The 20693-nt window shown below is 35.4% G+C and overlaps 1 protein-coding gene across 1 annotated transcript in view; it reads right to left on the bottom strand.

Moving 5' to 3' along the window:
* The window catches only part of kek5 (kekkon 5), a 1258756-nt gene that overhangs the window by 602562 nt on the left and 635501 nt on the right, over positions 1-20693 (bottom strand). Inside the window, exon 4 of the mRNA XM_069840117.1 lies at positions 15146-15180. The gene's annotated coding sequence lies outside the window, so the exon portion shown is untranslated. The remainder of the gene's footprint in view (positions 1-15145; positions 15181-20693) is intronic.

The raw sequence follows: 20693 nt of genomic DNA, 5'->3' as shown, positions 1-20693 counted from the left end.
CAAAACCTATACACATTATTAAAGGTTTAATAATAATAATTAAAAAAAAACAGAATAAGGAAGTCAAACAGTTCTAAATGTACTGTACTAAAAAATACAATCTCAGAGATGGTCTGAGGCCAAGGGATTTAGTAATAACAATACTTCCAGCCACATAGCAACATAACTGGTGTTAGTTGTTTTTACTAGAATTAAGTTTACACAGTTAATTACTAGTCATATTATATCTATCGCAGGAAGGACTATAAAAAGAACAGGTGAAGAACGATTGCCACAGGCAATTACGTAATAGATACCAAAAAGACAGAAAAAAGAGACCAGTTGGCACTTGGGTGAAAGGAATACTTACAACAATGAGAGAAAGGGATATTGATGAAATTGTATGGTCTGACAGACAAGAATGAAGGAGAGTTATTTAGAATATTCAAAACTGTAATCGCTGTAATAATGAGTTCCGAAAAAAATGTACTAACATTTAAAACTGGAAATATGTACAAGGTCAACCTAAGTAATGTAATTAATTTCAGAGGGTTATTCTTTGAGATATTACAAGCAAAAAGTTAAATACAAAAAAAATTTGCTGGTTTTTGCTTCCTTTCCGAGACAAAAATTGTTTTATATGCAACATTTCATAGCGTAGTTTGGAAAATGCATTTTTTAAATTCCAATATGCTCATTCACTTTAAGTGGACAGTGTATTGTTGAAAGAATTGTAGTTTTGTTCTGTAAATGTGCAGAAATTTGATTCGAACAAATGTAACACTAAAATTCTTTTGCAGAACGAAAAGCTACATTTGTTCGCATCAAATTTCTGTACATTTAAAGGACTAAACTAATATTCTTTCAATGATTTATTATCATAACTAGCCGTACCCGTACGCTCCGCTGCATCTGTTAGAAATAAATATAAAGTAATTACATAATTAAAATAGGACGTTTGATCCAGGGAACATTCGTGTTTGTTAGATGGATAAATCGTTTAATATGTTACTTAATTGAAATTGTATTTAAATAATTAAATTGCGATCATTCTGGTCCAGAGAGCACTCATTTGGTGCAATGACAATTCCTTTAAGATGTTTGTTATTTGTTATTACACGCAATAGTTTAATGAAGATTGACATATCATTTAGTTTTAATGTGTAAACTTTATATTACTTGCTATATGGTTCCATTGAATTATGGTAATAACTTAATTTTAACCCTTGTTTTCTACGTCTTCAGTAAATGACGCTTGGCCCACTATGGTTCTGAAACCTTCAAATAACTTAAATAGTGATACAGCATAAACAGTGATATGTAATTATATTTCTTTCTTTCGGAAATGTAAGAATTCATTATCTCCTATGTACCATTGCCATGGAATGAATAAATGTGTTTTTTCTTCCTACTCAAAAATTTCATATTTTGCACATCGGAATTACTGCAGGAACAACAACGCTACAATCTGAGGCGGCGATGAAAACGTATTGTATTGTTATTTTAAAAGTCTATCAGACCTACCAAATTTTGCATAGAATAAAACTTATCGGAAATCATTTTTAAAGAAACTTTTGTTATGTAACATTTTTCACAAAAAAAAAAAAAAACAATAATAAGCGAGATATTTCAATTTAATTCAGGTCCCGTTAAATGAAGTACTTTAATGCCATATAGCCTGAAATCTAAATTACAACGAACTTAATTTATATTTCAATTTTCATCGAAATCCGTCGTTCAGCCATTATCGCGTGAAAAGGTAACAAACATCCAGACAGACAGACATACAAACAAAATGTCAAAAAAGCGATTTTCGGTCTCAGGATAAATAATTATACATGTTAACACCAATTATTTTTGGAAAAGCGATAATTACCAGAAAATTTTCGGCTACATATTTATTATTAGTATATATTATATTATATTATATTACATTATATAAAAAGTGCATTGATAACGGATGTACTCCGATAAGAAAGTTTTTAATTTGTTGTGGGGGCTCTTGAATCTCAGAAGCAACAACTTTTACAACAGCGCAACATAATCTGCTTGGCTCATTACCCAATTTTTTTTGCATTGCTTTTATTGCATATATAGTCCATTTTATGTATTTTAACACGATTCGATTGAGCATAGTTAAAATTTGAATTGTAAAATAATGGATTGCTAAGCTAAAGTACTATTACTGCATTTTAAATCAATACACTCTCGTTGTTCGTTAATTCTCTGAGATTAAACTGAGCGTGTACATAAATATTATTTTAAATTGTACAAAAAAAGCCTATCAAATTTTCTGTGCATAGGAAGCTATTTTAATCTTACCTGTCATCGATTTACTAAGAAGTTACTGTAATAACATTATAGCAGTATGTCCATATAGAGAAACTACATTTTCCAATGGTGAAATAATAATTAATTATACAAATCGGTTAATTTAGCTTCCGATATTACATCATACAAACACAGAAACATTGTCTGTAGGCTAAGTTTAATAGCTTTCGATTGTTGCTGTCCAAGGCCCCTTTTTCGATTGTTGTTGTCGAAGGCCCCTTATAGACGAGGTCATTTGTTATTTCATTGCACCGTCTTAGATGGCGTTATTTTAATTTTAAAACTCATTGATCTCATTAAATAGCAGTCCTATCAAAATTTTGTTAAGAATAAAACTGATCGGGAATCGTTTTAAAGTAACTTTTGTTATGTAACATTTTTCCTAAAAATCAATAATAAGAGAGATATTTCGATTTATTTAATTCAGGCCCCCTTATAACCCCCTTTTAAATAAAGTATTTTGAATGCTATATAGCCTAAAATCTAAGTTACAACGAACTTCATTTATATTCCAATTTTCATATAAATCGGTTCAGCCATAATCGCGTGAAAAGGTAACAAACATACAGACAGACATACAAACAAAAATTTCAAAAATTCTAGTTAATACCCTCGAAACTTATTGCCATCCCACTAAGCAAAAATGCCGAATCCCTCTTAATAATGTAAGGTTTTTTCTCAATATTTTTTTTTTACATTTTTACAAATTGTCAAAAAGCCTAAAAGTAAGTAAAATCAGATTATCTGTCTCTCTGTGTACAATAAAAATAAGGATTACTTCTTAACATAACATACCAAATGTCAGCTTCAAAATGAGGTCCCGTTCAATGTTCTGCAGTAAATGGTTCCAGACTTCTGAGCGCTGGAAGAAGCTTGTTTTTATGAAATACGCTAAATTTGTCGCTCTACAATACGAAAACCGTTTGACTTTCGATAGTATATTTTTGAAAATGCACTCTCTGCAGCATCTTGTATAAATAGGGAAAAATTAGAGTATAAAAAATTGATTTAATCTTGTTATATACTGGCCTTAATATGCTAATCGAAATAAAATATTTCAAATATTTCATTTTAGTGCTTTAACAATTTACCTATAAATTTAGAACATTGTTGCGTGTGAAGTCAGAATTCATAAAACATATTTATTCCTCATAAGACTGTGAGAGTTAAGGCCGGTTCACAATAAACCGGGAACGAGAAGCAGAGGACATGAATATGAACATTTTTGATTCACAATAAACCGAGAACGTAGACGACTTTGCATGTCGATATATATGTCAATAACGATATGTAAAGTCGATATTACGCATTCTGATGTTATTTGTGTACGAGGGGGATCCAGGAAATAACGACCGTTCGCGCATACCCGCCGCGCAGCTGACTCCCCTTCCTTGTTTGAAGGTCAACTGGCTTCCTTAACATGTGTTCTCATAATGTTGTGAGTACTGGTTGCAACAAGTCGCCATTGTGCATTTTGTGTTACTTCAAAATGAACGACGTGATTGATAATCCCGCCGACTGTGAGGTGAGGAGTGTGATTCGATTTTTGAATGCCCGACATTTGAAACCTGCAGAAATTTACCGGCAATTGAAAGAAGTGTATGGTGATACTGTAATGAATGAAAGAAATGTGAGAAAATGGTGCGAAATGGTCAACAATGGGCGAACAAATGTCCACGATGAAACTCGACCCGGACGCCCATCACTCATCACAGAACACTAAAGTGAAGGACAGAATCTTGCAAGACAGGCGCACATCACTCGACGAATTGCATATTGCCTTTCCTGACATTTCTCGTTCTTTGCTTGGTGAAATTGTGTCGCAACATCTTGGCTACCACAAAATCTGTGCACGATGAGTTCCACGGCAACTGAGTGACCAACACAAAACTCAGAGAATGGCCTCAGCATTGACATTCTTGATGCGATATCACACAGATGGAGACGCCTTTCTTTATCAAATTGTGACTGGTGATGAGACCTGGGTGTCTCACAACACCCCAGAGACCAAGCGCCAATCACGTCAGTGGCATCATCCCTCATCACCCAAGAAACCGAGAAAATTCAAATAGACTCGCTCAACACAAAAAGTCATGGCTACTGTCTTTTGGGATCGCAAAGGTGTTCTTTTGCTGGATTTCATGCCAAAAGGCACTACGATCAATGCAAATCGTTATTGTGTGACTTTACGAAAACTACGGCGAGCCATCCAAAACAAGAGGCGAGGAATGCTTTCGAGAGGAGTTGTGCTTCTTCACGACAACGCCCGCTCGCACACTGCTGCTTCAACTCGAGAATTACTGGATCAATTCGGTTGGGAAATCTTTGATCATCCGCCCTATAGTCCAGACCTTGCTCCTAGCGATTTTCACCTTTTCACTAAGCTGAAAGACTTTCTGGGTGGTACGCGTTTTGGAAGCGATGAAGAGTTGAAGAAGACAGTGAACACCTGGCTTAATGAACTGGCGGCAGAGGAGTATAACACGGGAATTCTAAAGCTAGTGAACAGATACGACAAATGTTTAAATGTAGGTGGTGATTATGTAGAGCAGTAAAGGAAGCTTCAGTTATGTAACAGACTTTGTTTTTTCAAATACATATTTTTTTTAATTATTACAACAAAACGGTCGTTATTTCCTGGATCCCTCTTGTATAATTGTCCAATGGAGTTCTCTCATGAGTACAAGGCAGCCAACATAAGCACAGGTTAACCAACTTCGAAATTTCAACTGAAACATTTCATTAGGTACGGTACTATAAATATGCCCATGCATATATCAAATATTCATATAAATGAGGTCTCGCCCATGCATCTTTATTATCACAACCTATTTTAAGTCTACCATAACGTAAAATAATTAGAGAAGAAACATTTGTAATAGAACAAAAATGAACACAACAGTAGTTATTGAATTGAAGCATGAATATGTAGTGTGTAATACAACCAATACAGTAATAAAATATGATTCGCTTCCGATCGGTGTTCAAAGATGCAGCTACTGAAAGCCACGTATTCTCCTTCATTTTCTCATGTTTATACGAGGCGCGCCGCTTATCATAAACGTGTGGATTTTCCTCAACACTCAATATTAGAATCTCATCAAATAAAACTTGCTCCATGATGCACAGCACAGAACAAAATAATGCATAGGTTATGTCACGGTCTTCTTGCTACAAAATATACGACAACAAAATAGCTTTTAGATAGCAATAGAATGAATCTAGTGGGTTGTGATCGGAAACGTGAACGCCAAAGTTGAAACTTGCCAACACTCCGTTCCTGATCCCGGGCTCCGGCAAGCTTTTCGTTAATTGTGAATGCTCACATTTAAATGTACACATTTTAACAATTTTACCGTTTTTGTTTTCGTTTCGATTCTCGTTTCCGGTTTATTGTGAACCAGCATTTAGTATTAATTCTCAGTTGAGTTGGAACTCACATTCATGAAACAAATTTCATAACCTGTTTTACTTGTCCTGATTTTCAGTGTGGCAAAAGTATCTTATAAAGTGAAACATACCTCGAAATACTGTGTAAATCACATAAACAATTTTTGTTAACTTTGAAAGCATACAGGCGAATTTTTACTACACTAGTTAAAAGAGCTTACGAGTGTTATTTTTATTGAAAAATATATGACAGGCACTGTGTCCCTGAAATCTGTTGTGCTCCATGTGATTCTATTAAATGGTTGGCTAAAAAGATCCCGTCACATGCCTCTTTCAGTTAAGGCTGGTTCACAATAAACCGGGAAGGGAAACAACGAGAACGAGAACGCAAATAATGTTAAAATAAATTCATTTAAATGGGAGTATTCACAATTAAGTATTGTGAATGCTTACATTTAAATACATTTATTTTAACATTATTTGCGTACTCGTTCTCGTTGTCGTTCCTGTTCCAGGTTTATTGTGAACCAGCCTTTACAATGATATGACGGGAACCTAAGGATCATTCAATAGACTATTACTTTCTTGGAACCACAGATCAGAAAATTACAGAGAATGGGGTGTAATATGTCTCTCAAAATAACTTACTGGATTCTCTTCTATTCTTTCTGTCCTCAAAACCTTCGGATAGTGAGCGACGAACATAGGAAGTATTTTCGGCACGATTTTTCTGAAATGGAAAGGGGCTACCAGGAAAAATGGAGCCAAAATATTCTGTCAGACTACTGCTGGACACTCAAAAGAGATGTTTCTCAAGCCGGTAAGGCCTAAAATCTGTTTCACACACATAATTATCAATCATTAATATTTCACTGCTTGCGACTCGGTTCAAAATGGTGAAGGAGGTATACACACTTTCTTCAAATAAAGTAAGAGGAAGAGCTCATCTCGCAAAAACTTCGGATCAATTAGCCCGAGAGTCAACACCCAGCAACGAGATTTTTTTACACAAATGGAGGAAAGGCCCGAAGACTAGCATTGCATCCTCTAGTAGGCTTATTGTTTCTTACTGCTTCTTTACTGGAAATAATTGATTGAACGGTTACGATTTTGTAGATAACGTTACTTAGTGTGTAATGTCATTTGTAGACTCCGCCCGCATGTCTTAAGGTTCTGGTGGAGTCCCAATTTACGTGGTACAGTTTGTCGATTTCAGAGCTGTATTTATAGTGAAGGATAACCCCAAAATCAACCAACCCCTTGTCATACTTGTTGAGTGTTTTGCATAGTGCTGAAGTTCATATGAGATTATCAAGAGCAAATAGTACCACTGCTTTGGATATATATATATATATATATATATATATATATATATATATATATATATATATATATATAACTGTAAAAATGCCACAGAACTCTACAATCAGTGAATGTGTGCGACAACGAAGAAGCAAAGAATTAAGGACCGCTCCCACTTAGCGGAATCGAATCGAACAAAATTTCTCTTCACAATGTTTTTACCTAAATGGAAGATAGCAGAAAACGGCACGGCGCGGCGTGTCGAATCGAATCGAATCGAATCGAACAGAACAGAATTCATGAGCTAGAATATTTATTTCACTGCTAAACAGAATTTCTTGCTTCGGGTATGATCGTAAGTTCTCGTGAAGCCTTCGTGAAAAAACAAATGAATCAAATCCATTCTTGGCAGCTTAATTTCTTTACTATTGAAAGTTATTGCTGAAATAGTACATATACAAAAGTCACAATTTAATATGAACGAAGAAAAATTAATAAATCTTTTGCAGAATTATCCTCTTTTCTATGACAAAACACAAAGGTACTGTTCGGTTCGATTCCACTAGGTGTGAGCGGCAGCAGATTTTTCGTTTCGATTCGCTTCCACTAAGTGGGAGTGGGCCTTTACTGTACAGTAGAATTGCAAAAAAAAAAAAACCTGTAAAACCATTTGTACGATGAATTGCAGTTTTTATTCCAACTTTGGCTATCTAAAATTATCAAAAGTTGAGAAATTCCCCACAAAATTAAGAATAGAGGAGAAGAGCAAGGTACCGTATTGGTCCGAATATAAGCCGCACTTTTTATTCAAATTTCAAACTCGAAAAGTTGGGGTGCGGCTTATTTGCGCGGCCGATAAATTTAAACTTGAAATGTGGCGCAAGTTGCTACCGGTAATTTTATCATTTTGAAATGGAGCAACAATGCCATGCGCTCGTGTTTGAAATTGTCAGCAGTCGTATGGTATATGACGCAACAATGTACCAGTCTTCATATTACAGTGATCGTACTCTTTTGTATGATAGGACAGATTAAAACAGTTTGTACGTAGCTACGGGTTCAGCCATGAGCAGAAACGTAGAAAGAAAAGCTTCAACAAGCTTGGGAATTCGGCGCAGTTACGACGCTAGTTTCAAACTTGCAGTTATTCTTCATGCTAGGAGTACGTCTAATAGAGAAGCCGGCAAAAAGTTTAGTGTGGATGAGTCTAATGTGCGGCGCTGGATCGCCTCGGAGGATAAACTGAAAAATGCCAATACAACCAGAAAATCTTTCAGAGGACCCAAGGCTGGGAAATACCCTGAACTAGAACTTAGGGTCCTTTCCTTTGTACAAGACAAAAGGAAAGAAGGGATGCCTATCTCTCGACAAGTAATCCAGGTAAAATCGTTGGAAATAGCGAAGACCCTAAACATTCCACAGACAGAATTCCATGGGAGTATAGGTTGGTGCCGCAGGTTTATGCGTAGAAGTGGCCTTATTCTCCGACGAAGCACTTCATTAGCACAGAGACTGCCAGAGGATTTTACTGAGAAACTCATCAACTTCCAGAGGCACGTCATTGAATTGCGTCAGCGCCACTCTTACCCATTACACCAGATCGGCAATGCCGACGAGACGGCCGTATTTTGGGACATGCCGAGCAATATGACAGTTGACAATAAAGGGGCGAAAAGCATGTCATTGAGAACTACTGGAAATGAAAAACAAAGAATCACTGTGATGCTGACGGTTACGGCAGATGGAGGAAAACTGCCTCCGTACGTTATTCTGAAGCGTAAAACTATGCCCAAGGAGAATTTACCTAAGGGATTAGTGATTCGTTGCCAAGAGAAAGGATGGATGACAACCGAACTAATGGTGGACTGGCTAGCTACGGTTTGGAATCGCAGACCAGGTGCGCTGCTCTGTAAGAGGGCTGTGTTAGTATTGGATGCCTTTAAAGGTCACCTCACACCCGAAGTAAAGAAGAAAATTACTGCATTGAAGACGGACCTAGTCGTCATACCTGGAGGTATGACATCAACATTGCAGGTGCTTGAAGTCGTTGTGAACAAGCCTTTTAAAGACCATCTCCGAAAACAGTATTCGGATTGGCTTCTAGAAGGGGGGTCATGCATTCACTCCATCTGGGAAGATCAAGAAGCCATCTGTCAGCCTTATGTGTGAGTGGATTCTCTTCATGGCACACGATATTACCAGATTCAATCATCAAAGGCTTCAAGAAATGCTGCGTGGCTAATGTTCTGGATGGCAGTGAGGACGACGTACTTTGGGCGGAGAGTGATGAACAAAGTGACAGTGATGAAACAAATACCGGTACCGGTAGTAGTGAAGTCAGCAGTGACATTGGAGAAGACGGTGATTTGTTGTACCGGTATTTTTGGTGATTTACCCACGTAATACCGTAATTGAAGAAAAAGTGTCTAAATAGTGTAAACAGTTTTGTACCTGGATAATGTGACAGGTAAATTTCACTGCACTCAATTTTTCTTTTTTTCTCTCTCTCTCTCCTTCCCCCCTAAAATTAAGGGTGCGGCTTACACTCGGGCCAATTCGGTATATAAAGGAACTAGAGATGGGTAAAAAATAACACAACAGTTATTTTGGAACTGATCCGGTCTCGGAACTGTTGCAAAAATGAACAGTAGGTCGGAACCTCCTGTTCCGAAATAACAGTGTTCCGACTCCGAGCTGCTCACTTGCGCAGCTGTTGCGGGCTCGCAGTACCGCGTTGCACAAGGTATGTTCCGACTCCCTCGGAACTGTTGCAAAAATGAACAGTAGGTCGGAACCTCCTGTTCCGAAATAACAGTGTTCCGACTCCGAGCTGCTCACTTGCCCAGCTGTTACGGGCTCGCAGTACCGCGTTGCACAAGGTATGTTCCGACTCCGAGATAACAGTCGGAACGTCGGAGCTTGTTCCGATGAACCAACGACAGCTGCAGTTACACTGTTCTCGTTGTTCTTTATGTTGTACTTGGAACTTCGTTGGATGAAGTTGGTACTTGAAACTCTCACGTGGTTGGAGGGGGGCGCATGGAAATTGAAATCCTTGCGGTGGCGCGAACTTTAATATCAAAATTTGTAAGACTGGCCAATCATCTGTAATGTTATAGTAAGTATTTAATAATCTGTAATATTCATTCCCGCTTTATGGTTTATTTCACCATTAGTTGACTAATTCTGTTTTATAAACATTCTACAAAGTCATAAAGTACGCACACTATTATTAATTCATTGATCAGCTGATTCTATACAAAGGTTAAAGTCGTAAATGGTAATGAGTGGTTTAGTTACAATGTCTGAATGTCGTTTGTTGAGGTTAAGTCTGACAAACATAAGTTTTTGTTCTATTTCCTCTGTTATCAAAGAACGACAAAAATGTTGTAGCATTATTTGTTGGAAACTACCCATATAAGTACTGATTTGGAGAGCGAGGTTTAATGCGAAGTTTAAATTACACTTTGGTAAAGATGCGATTCCAACATTTTACTAACCCACTGCGGGGTTTCCAGGTTTCAGTACTGCCAATATATATCTTTTTTATTTATGAAATTGTAATATTTATTATTATTATTATTATTATTATTATTATTATTATTATAACTGTGCATTAAGAAAAGTAAAAATGAAAATTAATGATTTTTTTTATTATGTAATAGAGAGAATAGAAATTACATACCATATGTATTAAATGTTATGTTATTTTTTTTAGTTGGCTATAATGTCTTCATAACTTTATGTACGAAAACAAAGTGTTGTATTCTGTCCTTGTAGTCAACAGCTGTGTAATTACTAACATTAAGCTTTTGAGTTCTGTCCGCATGCACAGCAATTTTCCAAAATCGATTCGAATGTGCATTGCAGTGCCATCTATAGATAAGAATGTGTACTATGTCATGCCTATGAGTGCTCCAGTGTGAGCTGCATGGTGTTATTTGTCTATGGTGAAGAGGGAGGGTACTGTACCGTTCGTTTGAACGACTCAACGACTCCGACTCATCACCATTGGTGACTGTTATTTCGGAACTGTTATTTGGAACATAGTATTTTTTCGGAACCGGAACCGTCGGAACTGTTCCGGGAAAAGAACAACTTCACCCATCACTAAAAGGAACTGTCCGGAAAAAATATGCTCCATCAACTGATAACTTCATTATTTAAATAATTCTGTGCTGAACGTGTTAGTGAGTTATAGGATGTAAACATTTAAAATGTCTGTATATTCGGTATATGTTAACTAAATATTTTAAAGTTACTTAATTAGTGAAATTTTCGGCAACAATCGGAACTCTCTATGTGAATTTAAGCCTATATTTGTTAACTGAATTTGATATAACTTCACATTTTACTTCCAGAGAGAAAGAAACCAAATTATCAAGATCAAGAACCGGATATCTCAAGTCAATAAAAATAATAAATGGATTAAAAGTTTTCTCTATCTGCACTAATACGCCTGAGTGAAAAAGCAAAATCTATTCACATTATTAAAGGTTTAATAATAATAATAATAATAATAATAATAATAATAATAATAATAATAATAATAATAATAAAACAGACTAAGGAAGTCAAACAGTTCTAAATGTACTGTACTAAAAAATGCAATCTCACAGATGGTCTGAGGCCAAGGGATTTAGTGGAATTGCCACTAGAATCGTAAGGTTTACTACGCACGCGGTATAGACTGTATGAGAAAGGGGCGTGCAACGGATGGAGTATGCCTCTGATGTAAACACTGAACAGTATACTACGGTTACAATAAAAACTGCATCATGCATTCAAGAAATATAATGAATGATCATTGAAGTAGGAAACGTCTAAACATGTAAATACACAATTATTTTATAGTGAGATATATTAACTCTTAAAATTTAATGTAAAATACTCACATCATTCTTGAATATGTGCATTGCAGTGAAGAGTTATGTACATTTTGAGAGACTGCAAAGTGAACCTCCTCCGATGGTCACTCAAACAGTTTTTATATTGGGAAAAATGTATGTTCAACAACACACGATGTAATACGTACATATTTGAAGAGCGGAAAGTCACTACTTTTTAGTACACCAACTTCAGACGTCTTGTCGTGACCTGATGGTACATCATTTATAATACGAAGTTGTGAATAGGCAGAATTTTTAGCAATAATGTTTCTCAACTTATATTTCACTTTTTCTGAAATCAGTGAATTGTTATTTTGGATAACGGTTTGTGATACTTTATACACTATATTAAGAGCTTCTGAGAGTTGTAGTTTAGACGATTCTAACAGGGTGATGCTTTCGGACACGATTTTAAAATTAGAATCAATGAACAGAATATCTTCCAATAGCTGTTCAGAAAGCAATGATTTTACAGCTGCAACAGCGGAACTGTCTGTCCTATCCAATGCATCAATTACCTACATTATTTTGCCGTAATGTTCTGCATAATAATTAACAGCATCCAACCACGTTCCCCAACGGGTCAAGAATGGCTGCGGGGGTAAGGGTATTCCAGGGGCAATTATTTGGAACAGCAACATTCTCATTGTAGTATGTTTGATTGAATTCTTGTCTGCACTGAACAAATGTTAAGCTTTGACTACTCCAACCATAGTAATGCAAAAACAAGTGCTTACATAGGGTATACATTAGCTGTAGCTGCTCTATCTATTTGGACCGGTCACAACTCTTAACATGAACTGCTTATACTACTAGACCGGGCGGTCGCTCACCTCCTCTAGACTACCGTACATCGGCAACCTGATTGCATGCTGCGTGTGGCAATTCAACGAAGTCTAGTAATAACAATACTTGCAGCCAGATAGCAAGATAACTGGTGTTGGTTGTTTTTACTAGAGTTAAGTTTACACAGTTAATTACTAGTCATACTATATCTATCGCAGGAAGGACTATAAAAAGAACAGGTGAAGAACGATTGCCGCAGGAAATTACGTAATAGATACCAAAAAGACAGAAAAAAGAGACCAGTTGGCACTTGGGTGAAAGGAATATGTATTTACAAAAATGAGAGAAAGGGATATTGATGAAATTTTATGGTCTGACAGACAAGAACGGAGGAGAGTTATTTAGAATATTCAAAATTGTAATCGCTGTAATAATGAGTTGCGGAAAAATGTACTAACATTTAAAACTGGAAATATGTACAAGGTCAACCTAAGTAATGTAATTAATTTCAGAGAGTTATTCTTTGAGATATTACAAGCAAATATTAAATACAATAAAATTTTGCAGGGTTTTGCTTCCTTTTCGAGACAAAAATTGTTTTATAAGAAATATTTCATAGCGTATTTTGGAGAATGCATTTTTTAAATTCCAATATGCTCATTCACTTTAAGTGGACAGTGTATTGTGGAAAGAATTGTAGTTTTGTCCCATAAATGCGAAGAAATTTCACTCGAACAAATGTAACACTGTAAAATTCTTTCGCAGAATGAAAAGCTACATTTGTTCGCATCAAATTTCTGCACATTTAAAGGACAAAAGTATTATTCTTTCAATGATTTATTATCATAATAAATACTCTCTTAAATTGACTTAGCATATTTCGAATTAAATCATTGACTTTCCAAAAACAGGTAATAAAATGTTTATATAAAACAATTTGTATCTCTTTTATATATATATTTTTTTTATAAAAACGAGCAAAATTGTTAAAAAGTATTTTCTTTGAAATATCTCAGTCATTATATACAGAGTGTTTCCGGGATAGTGTTACAAACTGTCAGGGACGATTGGGAAGGGCATATGTATCAATTTGAGATAAGAAACCCTGGTCCGTAAATGACTGAGTCGAAAGTTACAAGCAAAAATAGTTGTGTAGAAATGAAATAATTTTATTCCTCTGTACACTTTATTTATGTGTATTTATCTGTACATTTTACACATACTGTATGCATCTGACGTTGTTTACGTTGTGTACTTATAGTATCTGTCTGAAGGGTGGGGGCAGGAAACTACACTAAAGCAATGCAGATGGCATAATGTGTACTGGACATGGTCGGTCCTAATATGCACGTCTGTAGACAGCGGTGTATGTGTACAAATTGCAGTGTCTAGTCGATCAGTCCTAGTGAAATGGAGGAGTACACGAGAACGGAATATACAGACCTGATTTTCGAATACGGATGAGCCAATGGGAACAGTAGACAAGTTCATAGATTGTATTCTAACAAGTACCCACGTAGGAGACATCCGGCCCATACCATCTTTCCACGAATGTTCCAAAGGTTAAGGGAAGAAGGTCACGTGGTGCGAAATTACAATTCCATTTCCACACAACTATTTTTGCTTATAACTTTCGATTCAATCATTTCCGGACCAGGGTTCCTTATCTCAAATTGATACATGTGCCCTTCCCCATCATCCCTGAAAGTTTGTAATACATCTGTAATTCGACTGTTTTCAGTTTTAACAGAACTGAAATTTTGCTATATTCACCGCAACTATTTTTTTTTAACGATGAGCACGTTACTCCTGCCACCCTGTTCTTGAAGTGAATTTCACATTTCGAAATATACTATATATCCTCATCTTCTTTCACCAGACGACATAAAAATTATTGTGAAATATTATGTATTCTGATTTGATCCATTGTGTGTCCCATCTAAAAGTAATAAATAGCGTATTTCACTTCCTCCTGATTTATATTTTCTTCTCATATCCTGACTTTGACTCGTTGTTTCATATAAAAATTACTGAACAGCGTCCTTTCTTTCCAACCTACATCCATTTTCTTTAGGATCCCCATCAGTGTGTATATATATATATATATATATATATATATATATATATATATATATATATATAATCTATTGTAGATAACTGGTGACCTTTGCATTAAAGAGGTTTAATATTAAATACTTGATTAGCAGCAATTTATTCCATTGCAAATAAATGGATTTAGGTTACTTTTACTTCGTTTAACTTCAAACAGGCGACCATCAATCATCTGACCGATTGCAGTTCACTGATATTTGTTGCTTTTACAATCAACAGATGGCATGTTATGCCAACATATAATTTTGTGCTGAAATATATTATTTATCTGTCGTATCAGTAAAGCAATAGATGTTAAGAGTGAATAATAAATAGCTCAATTCTTTATGCTTTTGACAAGTGAAGAGCGAACTTACCAAATTGCGTTGACTCAGACAGTCACTTGAAAGTTCTGCAACAAAAGAGAGAACATTGAAAATGAATAGCCTAATTATAAAATTATTCGATATGCAATAATTAAGAGCTTACAACACATTCTCTAGGCATATAAGTTATGGCATTCATTTTGTCTACTTCAGAATATTTTCTGAGATAGATCTATGTGTCCTTTAGATTATAAGACTTAGGATTTGAAAGTTTAAAATGAAAAAATATCAATAGACCTTTAGAATTTTAATTCCTCTTCATATCTTACCCCAGAAATCAAGGCTCCTATATCTAAAATTAATTATGTTCCAGAATGAAAGAATTACTGAACAAATTTTACAGATATTTTTTTTCATCTAAGTCAAAATTCGGACCATTATACGTTGTGAATAATTGAGGTGATGGGTGCAATAATAGCTGAACTCCACTTAGCCTAAGTCGTTATTCCGGCAATGGCATTTTCACAATATTCCATGTTTTCTCTATCGACTGTAAAAGAGAGTTAATTATGTGAAGTGCTGTGCTAAGTCAAAAGGGTCAAAATTCTCAGTACAAAAATATGTTACACTCATGTTCTATACATCACAGTCTTCGGCAGTATCATGTACTTACAATACTGTTTTCCAGTCATTCAGTTTTCAGCAGGACATAATACTGCGTGTTCAGTTCAAAGTGGTGTCATGGCTCGCTGTATGACGTCATGTGGCTAGCCGATGAGCCTAGACAATTCAATCTTCCTACACTTCCGCAGAGGCGTATTACCTATGTGCCAGAGAAGTTGCCTAGCAAGTACGGCGTTGATTCTGAAGAGTATTTACCGATGCGTACGGTAACTCCAGTAGTGGCAGGAATGTGAACTGTTTGGAAACACGTACTGAGGTGAGTTTTTTTTCTTACTGTCGGGATATGGGGAGAGGATTAAGACGATTACTTACGTATTTGTTGACATTAACTTCGACGGTCAACATGGACACGGAGCATTTGATTTATGTTGTGGAATGTTGTCATACGCAACCGATGATAACAAATACCCTGCGTACGATTTGGCGGAGCAAAATACAGTTCGAAAGAGGTTATGGTAGCACACAGACCGTATAGACCGCCATCTGTTGCTACGACGTTCAAGTCATACCGTATATGTTCTCAAGTTCAGATTGAACGCCTTGATTAATAGGTAACTTCTCTGACATAAAAGCTGAAACTCGCTTCAAATCGCTAACTCACAACAGTGACGTCATGACATTACTTTGAAATGAACATCCAGTGTACCACCAAAGGATAAGCACTGATGTGCCGTTTTTATGGTAATGTCCACAAATGTGAATATTTCTGAGCCATTCTTTTTTCTATTTATTCCTGAATGTCAAATGAATAATATGAACTACAATCTTTGAAATGTCTACAATAGAAGTATTTTTTTAATTCATTGTGAGAAATTACATTTTTATTGGTTCTTAGGTAATTTTTTAAAAATAAATTATAAATGTTACAGCAATGGTTATAGTTTATCTTGTTCACAAGTATAAAAGACACTTGCATGCAAAATTTTACTTCTGTATCTTAAAAACGGTTATGAAAAATACAAGTTATGGGAAATGAGCAATAAATATACCGTATGTATGGAGAGCTACATAAGTGCACGCCCGTAGATTTATAGTCATTTCTACAAAAATATTGTATATATAGTAAAAATTCTTTCACTGACATAAAAATAAATGTCCAATCTTTATACCAAAATCTAATTTGAAAAATTACTTTTTTAAGCCCTCAAATCTGTATATCCACCCTTAACAAAATATTATCACACGAAAAGTAAAATTCGTAACATTCACGTGATGATGTGAGTGGACGTTATACACACCCTTGATTCCGCCTGCGAAACCATTAAATACCTCCCACATATCGGAAGAGCTATTTGGGCTGCCTAAAACGAACGGCTTAAATCATTCTACATTTAATAACATTTTCTCGCTATACTGAGAAGGTAAAGAAGCGTAGAGGTTCATTTTAGAATCATGAAAGTCTAAATGGAAGAAGAACTCATATAAATTGATGGAAGTTCTCACAGTCATTATAATCTTTTAAGAGACTAAGATACCAGAGCCAGACTAAAGGCAATAACGGAATATATATATATATATATATATATATATATATATATATATATATAGTTTTTGCCACGACACGATTTCGAACTCATGTCCGTTTAGTCTACATCAGTCTTGCGATGGTGACTAATATTTGCGGGCGAGAGCTATTTTATGCCCGCAGCGCGCGCGCGGAGCTCTTTTACCTGTAAACATTGCTAAAGGATGTACAGATCTCAGAACACAGCGCATCATGACGGAACGGAAGCGCTTAAAGCTTTCAAGGAAGAGTGGAAGATACAATATTTATGCTTCGAACATGGTGATGAAGTCCAGTGTTTGTTGTGTAAAAAAAATATCATTTGCAAAAAAGCAACATAAAACGGCATTATGAGACGCAACATGAAAAAAATATAGACATTATTCAGGAGAAGAGAGAAATAAATTGATTTCGGAATTGGCATCGAAGATAAATTAATTTACATTTGGATCAGCAGATAGTATCTAGATTCCTTTTATTTCTTTATTTTAAATGTATTATTGATGTTTTATTTGTTGCTTGTTTCTGGATATTTACTTTTATTAGACTACGTGTTTCTTTAATTTAGAAATAATATTTTATGTTTGTTTGCACTTTAACTTATACTTACTTACTTACAAATGGCTTTTAAGGAACCCGAAGGTTCATTGCCGCCCTCACATAAGCCCGCCAGCGGTCCCTATCCTGTGCAAGATTAATCCAGTCTCTATCATCATACCCCACCTCCCTCAAATCCATTTTAATATTATCCTCCCATCTACGTCTCGGCCTTCCTAAACGTCTTTTTCCCTCCGGTCTCCCAACTCTTATACTATTACTAAACTCAAAATGCTAATTCACTTTTATTCCAACAACTATTTTCAGGATTTTTATCAAATATGAACTAAACATTTTGAAAACTTTGATGCAAGGAGCTTTTTTATTAACGTCAATATAAAATATATACTTAAAAATATAATTTCAAAACTATTAGGCCTAATTGCACAAAATTTTGTACAGATATTATTATAGATCTGTTTATATAGTTTAAATTTCACAAAATTTGGCCGAAATTGTGGAAGTTTTAAAAATCATACATATCCCCTTAAATGATTGACCCCAAAAATTACGATGGCTCTCAATATCTTAATTTAATCAATTTGTTTTTTCGTGTTACGTGCATCTCACAAATCACTCTAAGAAATTCCATTACATAATCACGACCGGAGAGTAAGGACTACATTTTCACAATCACACAATCAATAAGACTCTATTTCAATCATTATTTTCATTATTATTTTTTCAACAAATACTCAAAAGTACTTAGAGATCACACGTCGAGCAGGTAGACCCTATTAGTTTCTCCTAACCAATGAAGTGAAGTATTTACATAATAAATATTTTGATATATTTCATAAAACTTATCCGATATTCAACATCACCTTTAAATTTAATAAATAATTGCTTTTAACAATAAAATGGTTTAAATAGAATTAAGTTTTACTATTTCTCTTTTTGTTTGTAAAATCCCTTCCCTTTGGGATGTTTATATATGTACATGTATATTAAATAACTTTGTAATTAGCCCTATTACACAGCCAAAAATTTAGTAACGCAAGTTATTGTAATAATTGCTGCCTTTATTCGCTGCATGTGCATGTACATCCCTGTTGTCTACGTTACAGTGAATGCGCTATGCGCTCGTGATCAAGGTCGAGCTCTTCTACCATGATTGGGAGCTAATATCGTCTCATCCCTGGTCTACATTCTTTCACCTGAGTAACTCAGCTTGCATAAGTTCGGAATAAAATGGTTCCACTTAATATTCAACAGTGTCATTTACTGTAAAATGCGTCCGTTCACACATGTTCAAGTGTGGGGTGGAGAATGGAGCTGCACAAAGCTGTCTGCAACTAATTAAACTCTTGGAATTACATACAAGAGTCTTTGAAATGAAATGCACAAGGTGGCATTGTCGTCACATGGATAATGCACAGGTTCTAGCCTAGTACTTGACATTGCAACTGTGCCTTTGTTTCTAGCTTTGCAACGCGCAGCAGTTGTGTTGTGTTACAACACGTAGAGGCCCAAGAAATTCCGGTCTGTATATTTGTCAGTATTATAGCAGTTCGGGCACATTTTCGCATTTCATTTTCATGTTTTTCGTTTCATTTATTGTATTTCATAGATCTTACATTACCATTGAAGCTTATGATATGAAACAAGTCAAGATTTTAAAATCAAATGTAGGAAACAGAAAACGGATGTAGGTAAATTCTCATTTTTAAATAGAACTACAGCATAAATGATTGGAATGACCTACCTGCAGCGGTCTTTGAGGGCTTTCCTTAAGGAGATTCAAGAATAACTAAAAAATTTGTGTATAAAGTGCAAATTAAAATTAAGGTGACATTTAAGATTTAATTTTTTAAGGTGACATGTATTTATTTAGCCTGGCGAGTTACTTCCTTGGTTTGAATTGTAAATTATTTTAAAATAGCGCGTAAGAGGGACTTAGACTAGAAATGTTTAGTTTAAATGTAGTTCTGTTTATAAGTATAAATAAGGGTGTAATTATTTGACTTATTTGAACTGTTGTATCAGTGAAGCGAGGTGAGTCAGTGAAGTTATGGTTTTACAGTGCAGTGAATAGTTCCGATCAATGGTAATTTACAGCGTCAATGAAATGTGTTCTATAGTGTCAGTGAAATGTGTCCTAAAGTGTCAGTGAAATGCGTCATAGTGCCACTACAGTGAGTGAGATGAGAGTAAAGTGAAAGACTATTGAAACTTATGTAGGGCCTATACATAATTATGTAGGTTGTATTGTAAAATTAGGTATTTTATTTATGTTTTATTATTAATTGTAATTATTATGTTAAATTGTATTGTGTATTCTTATTGTATTGTGTATATAATTGCATTGTGTATTGTATAATTATATTGTGTATTGTAAATTGTATTGTGTATTGTTTATCATTCTATTGTGTATTGTTTATATTATGTATACCACTGTCACAGGGTGCTTGCCCACTTGCAGTGTAAATAAATACATACATACAGTACAAGAGTTGTATAATTTTTTTGGCGAGATGAAGTGAGACCCAGGATTCGCCATAGATTAGCTAACATTTGAACTAAGGCTGGGAAAAACCTCGGACAATAACAACCAGGTAATCAGCCCAAACGGGAATCTAACTCAAACTCGAGCATGACTCCGGATCAGCAGGCAAGCGAGTCTACCGACTGAGCTACGCTGGTGGCTAAAAGACAGTAGGGGAGAGTTGGGTAGTATCGGACATCGGGTAATATCGGACAGTGTGTTTCTTTAATCTATCACCAGATGTTAGTACCTGAATAACATGATTACGTTTCTGTATGCGACATCACAGAAACGTAACCATGTCATTCAGGTACTATCATCTGGTGGTA

Source organism: Periplaneta americana, chromosome 11 (assembly GCF_040183065.1).
Source record: "Periplaneta americana isolate PAMFEO1 chromosome 11, P.americana_PAMFEO1_priV1, whole genome shotgun sequence".
NCBI classification, from domain to species: domain Eukaryota; kingdom Metazoa; phylum Arthropoda; class Insecta; order Blattodea; family Blattidae; genus Periplaneta; species Periplaneta americana.
This window is presented reverse-complemented; position numbering and strand designations above follow the sequence as displayed.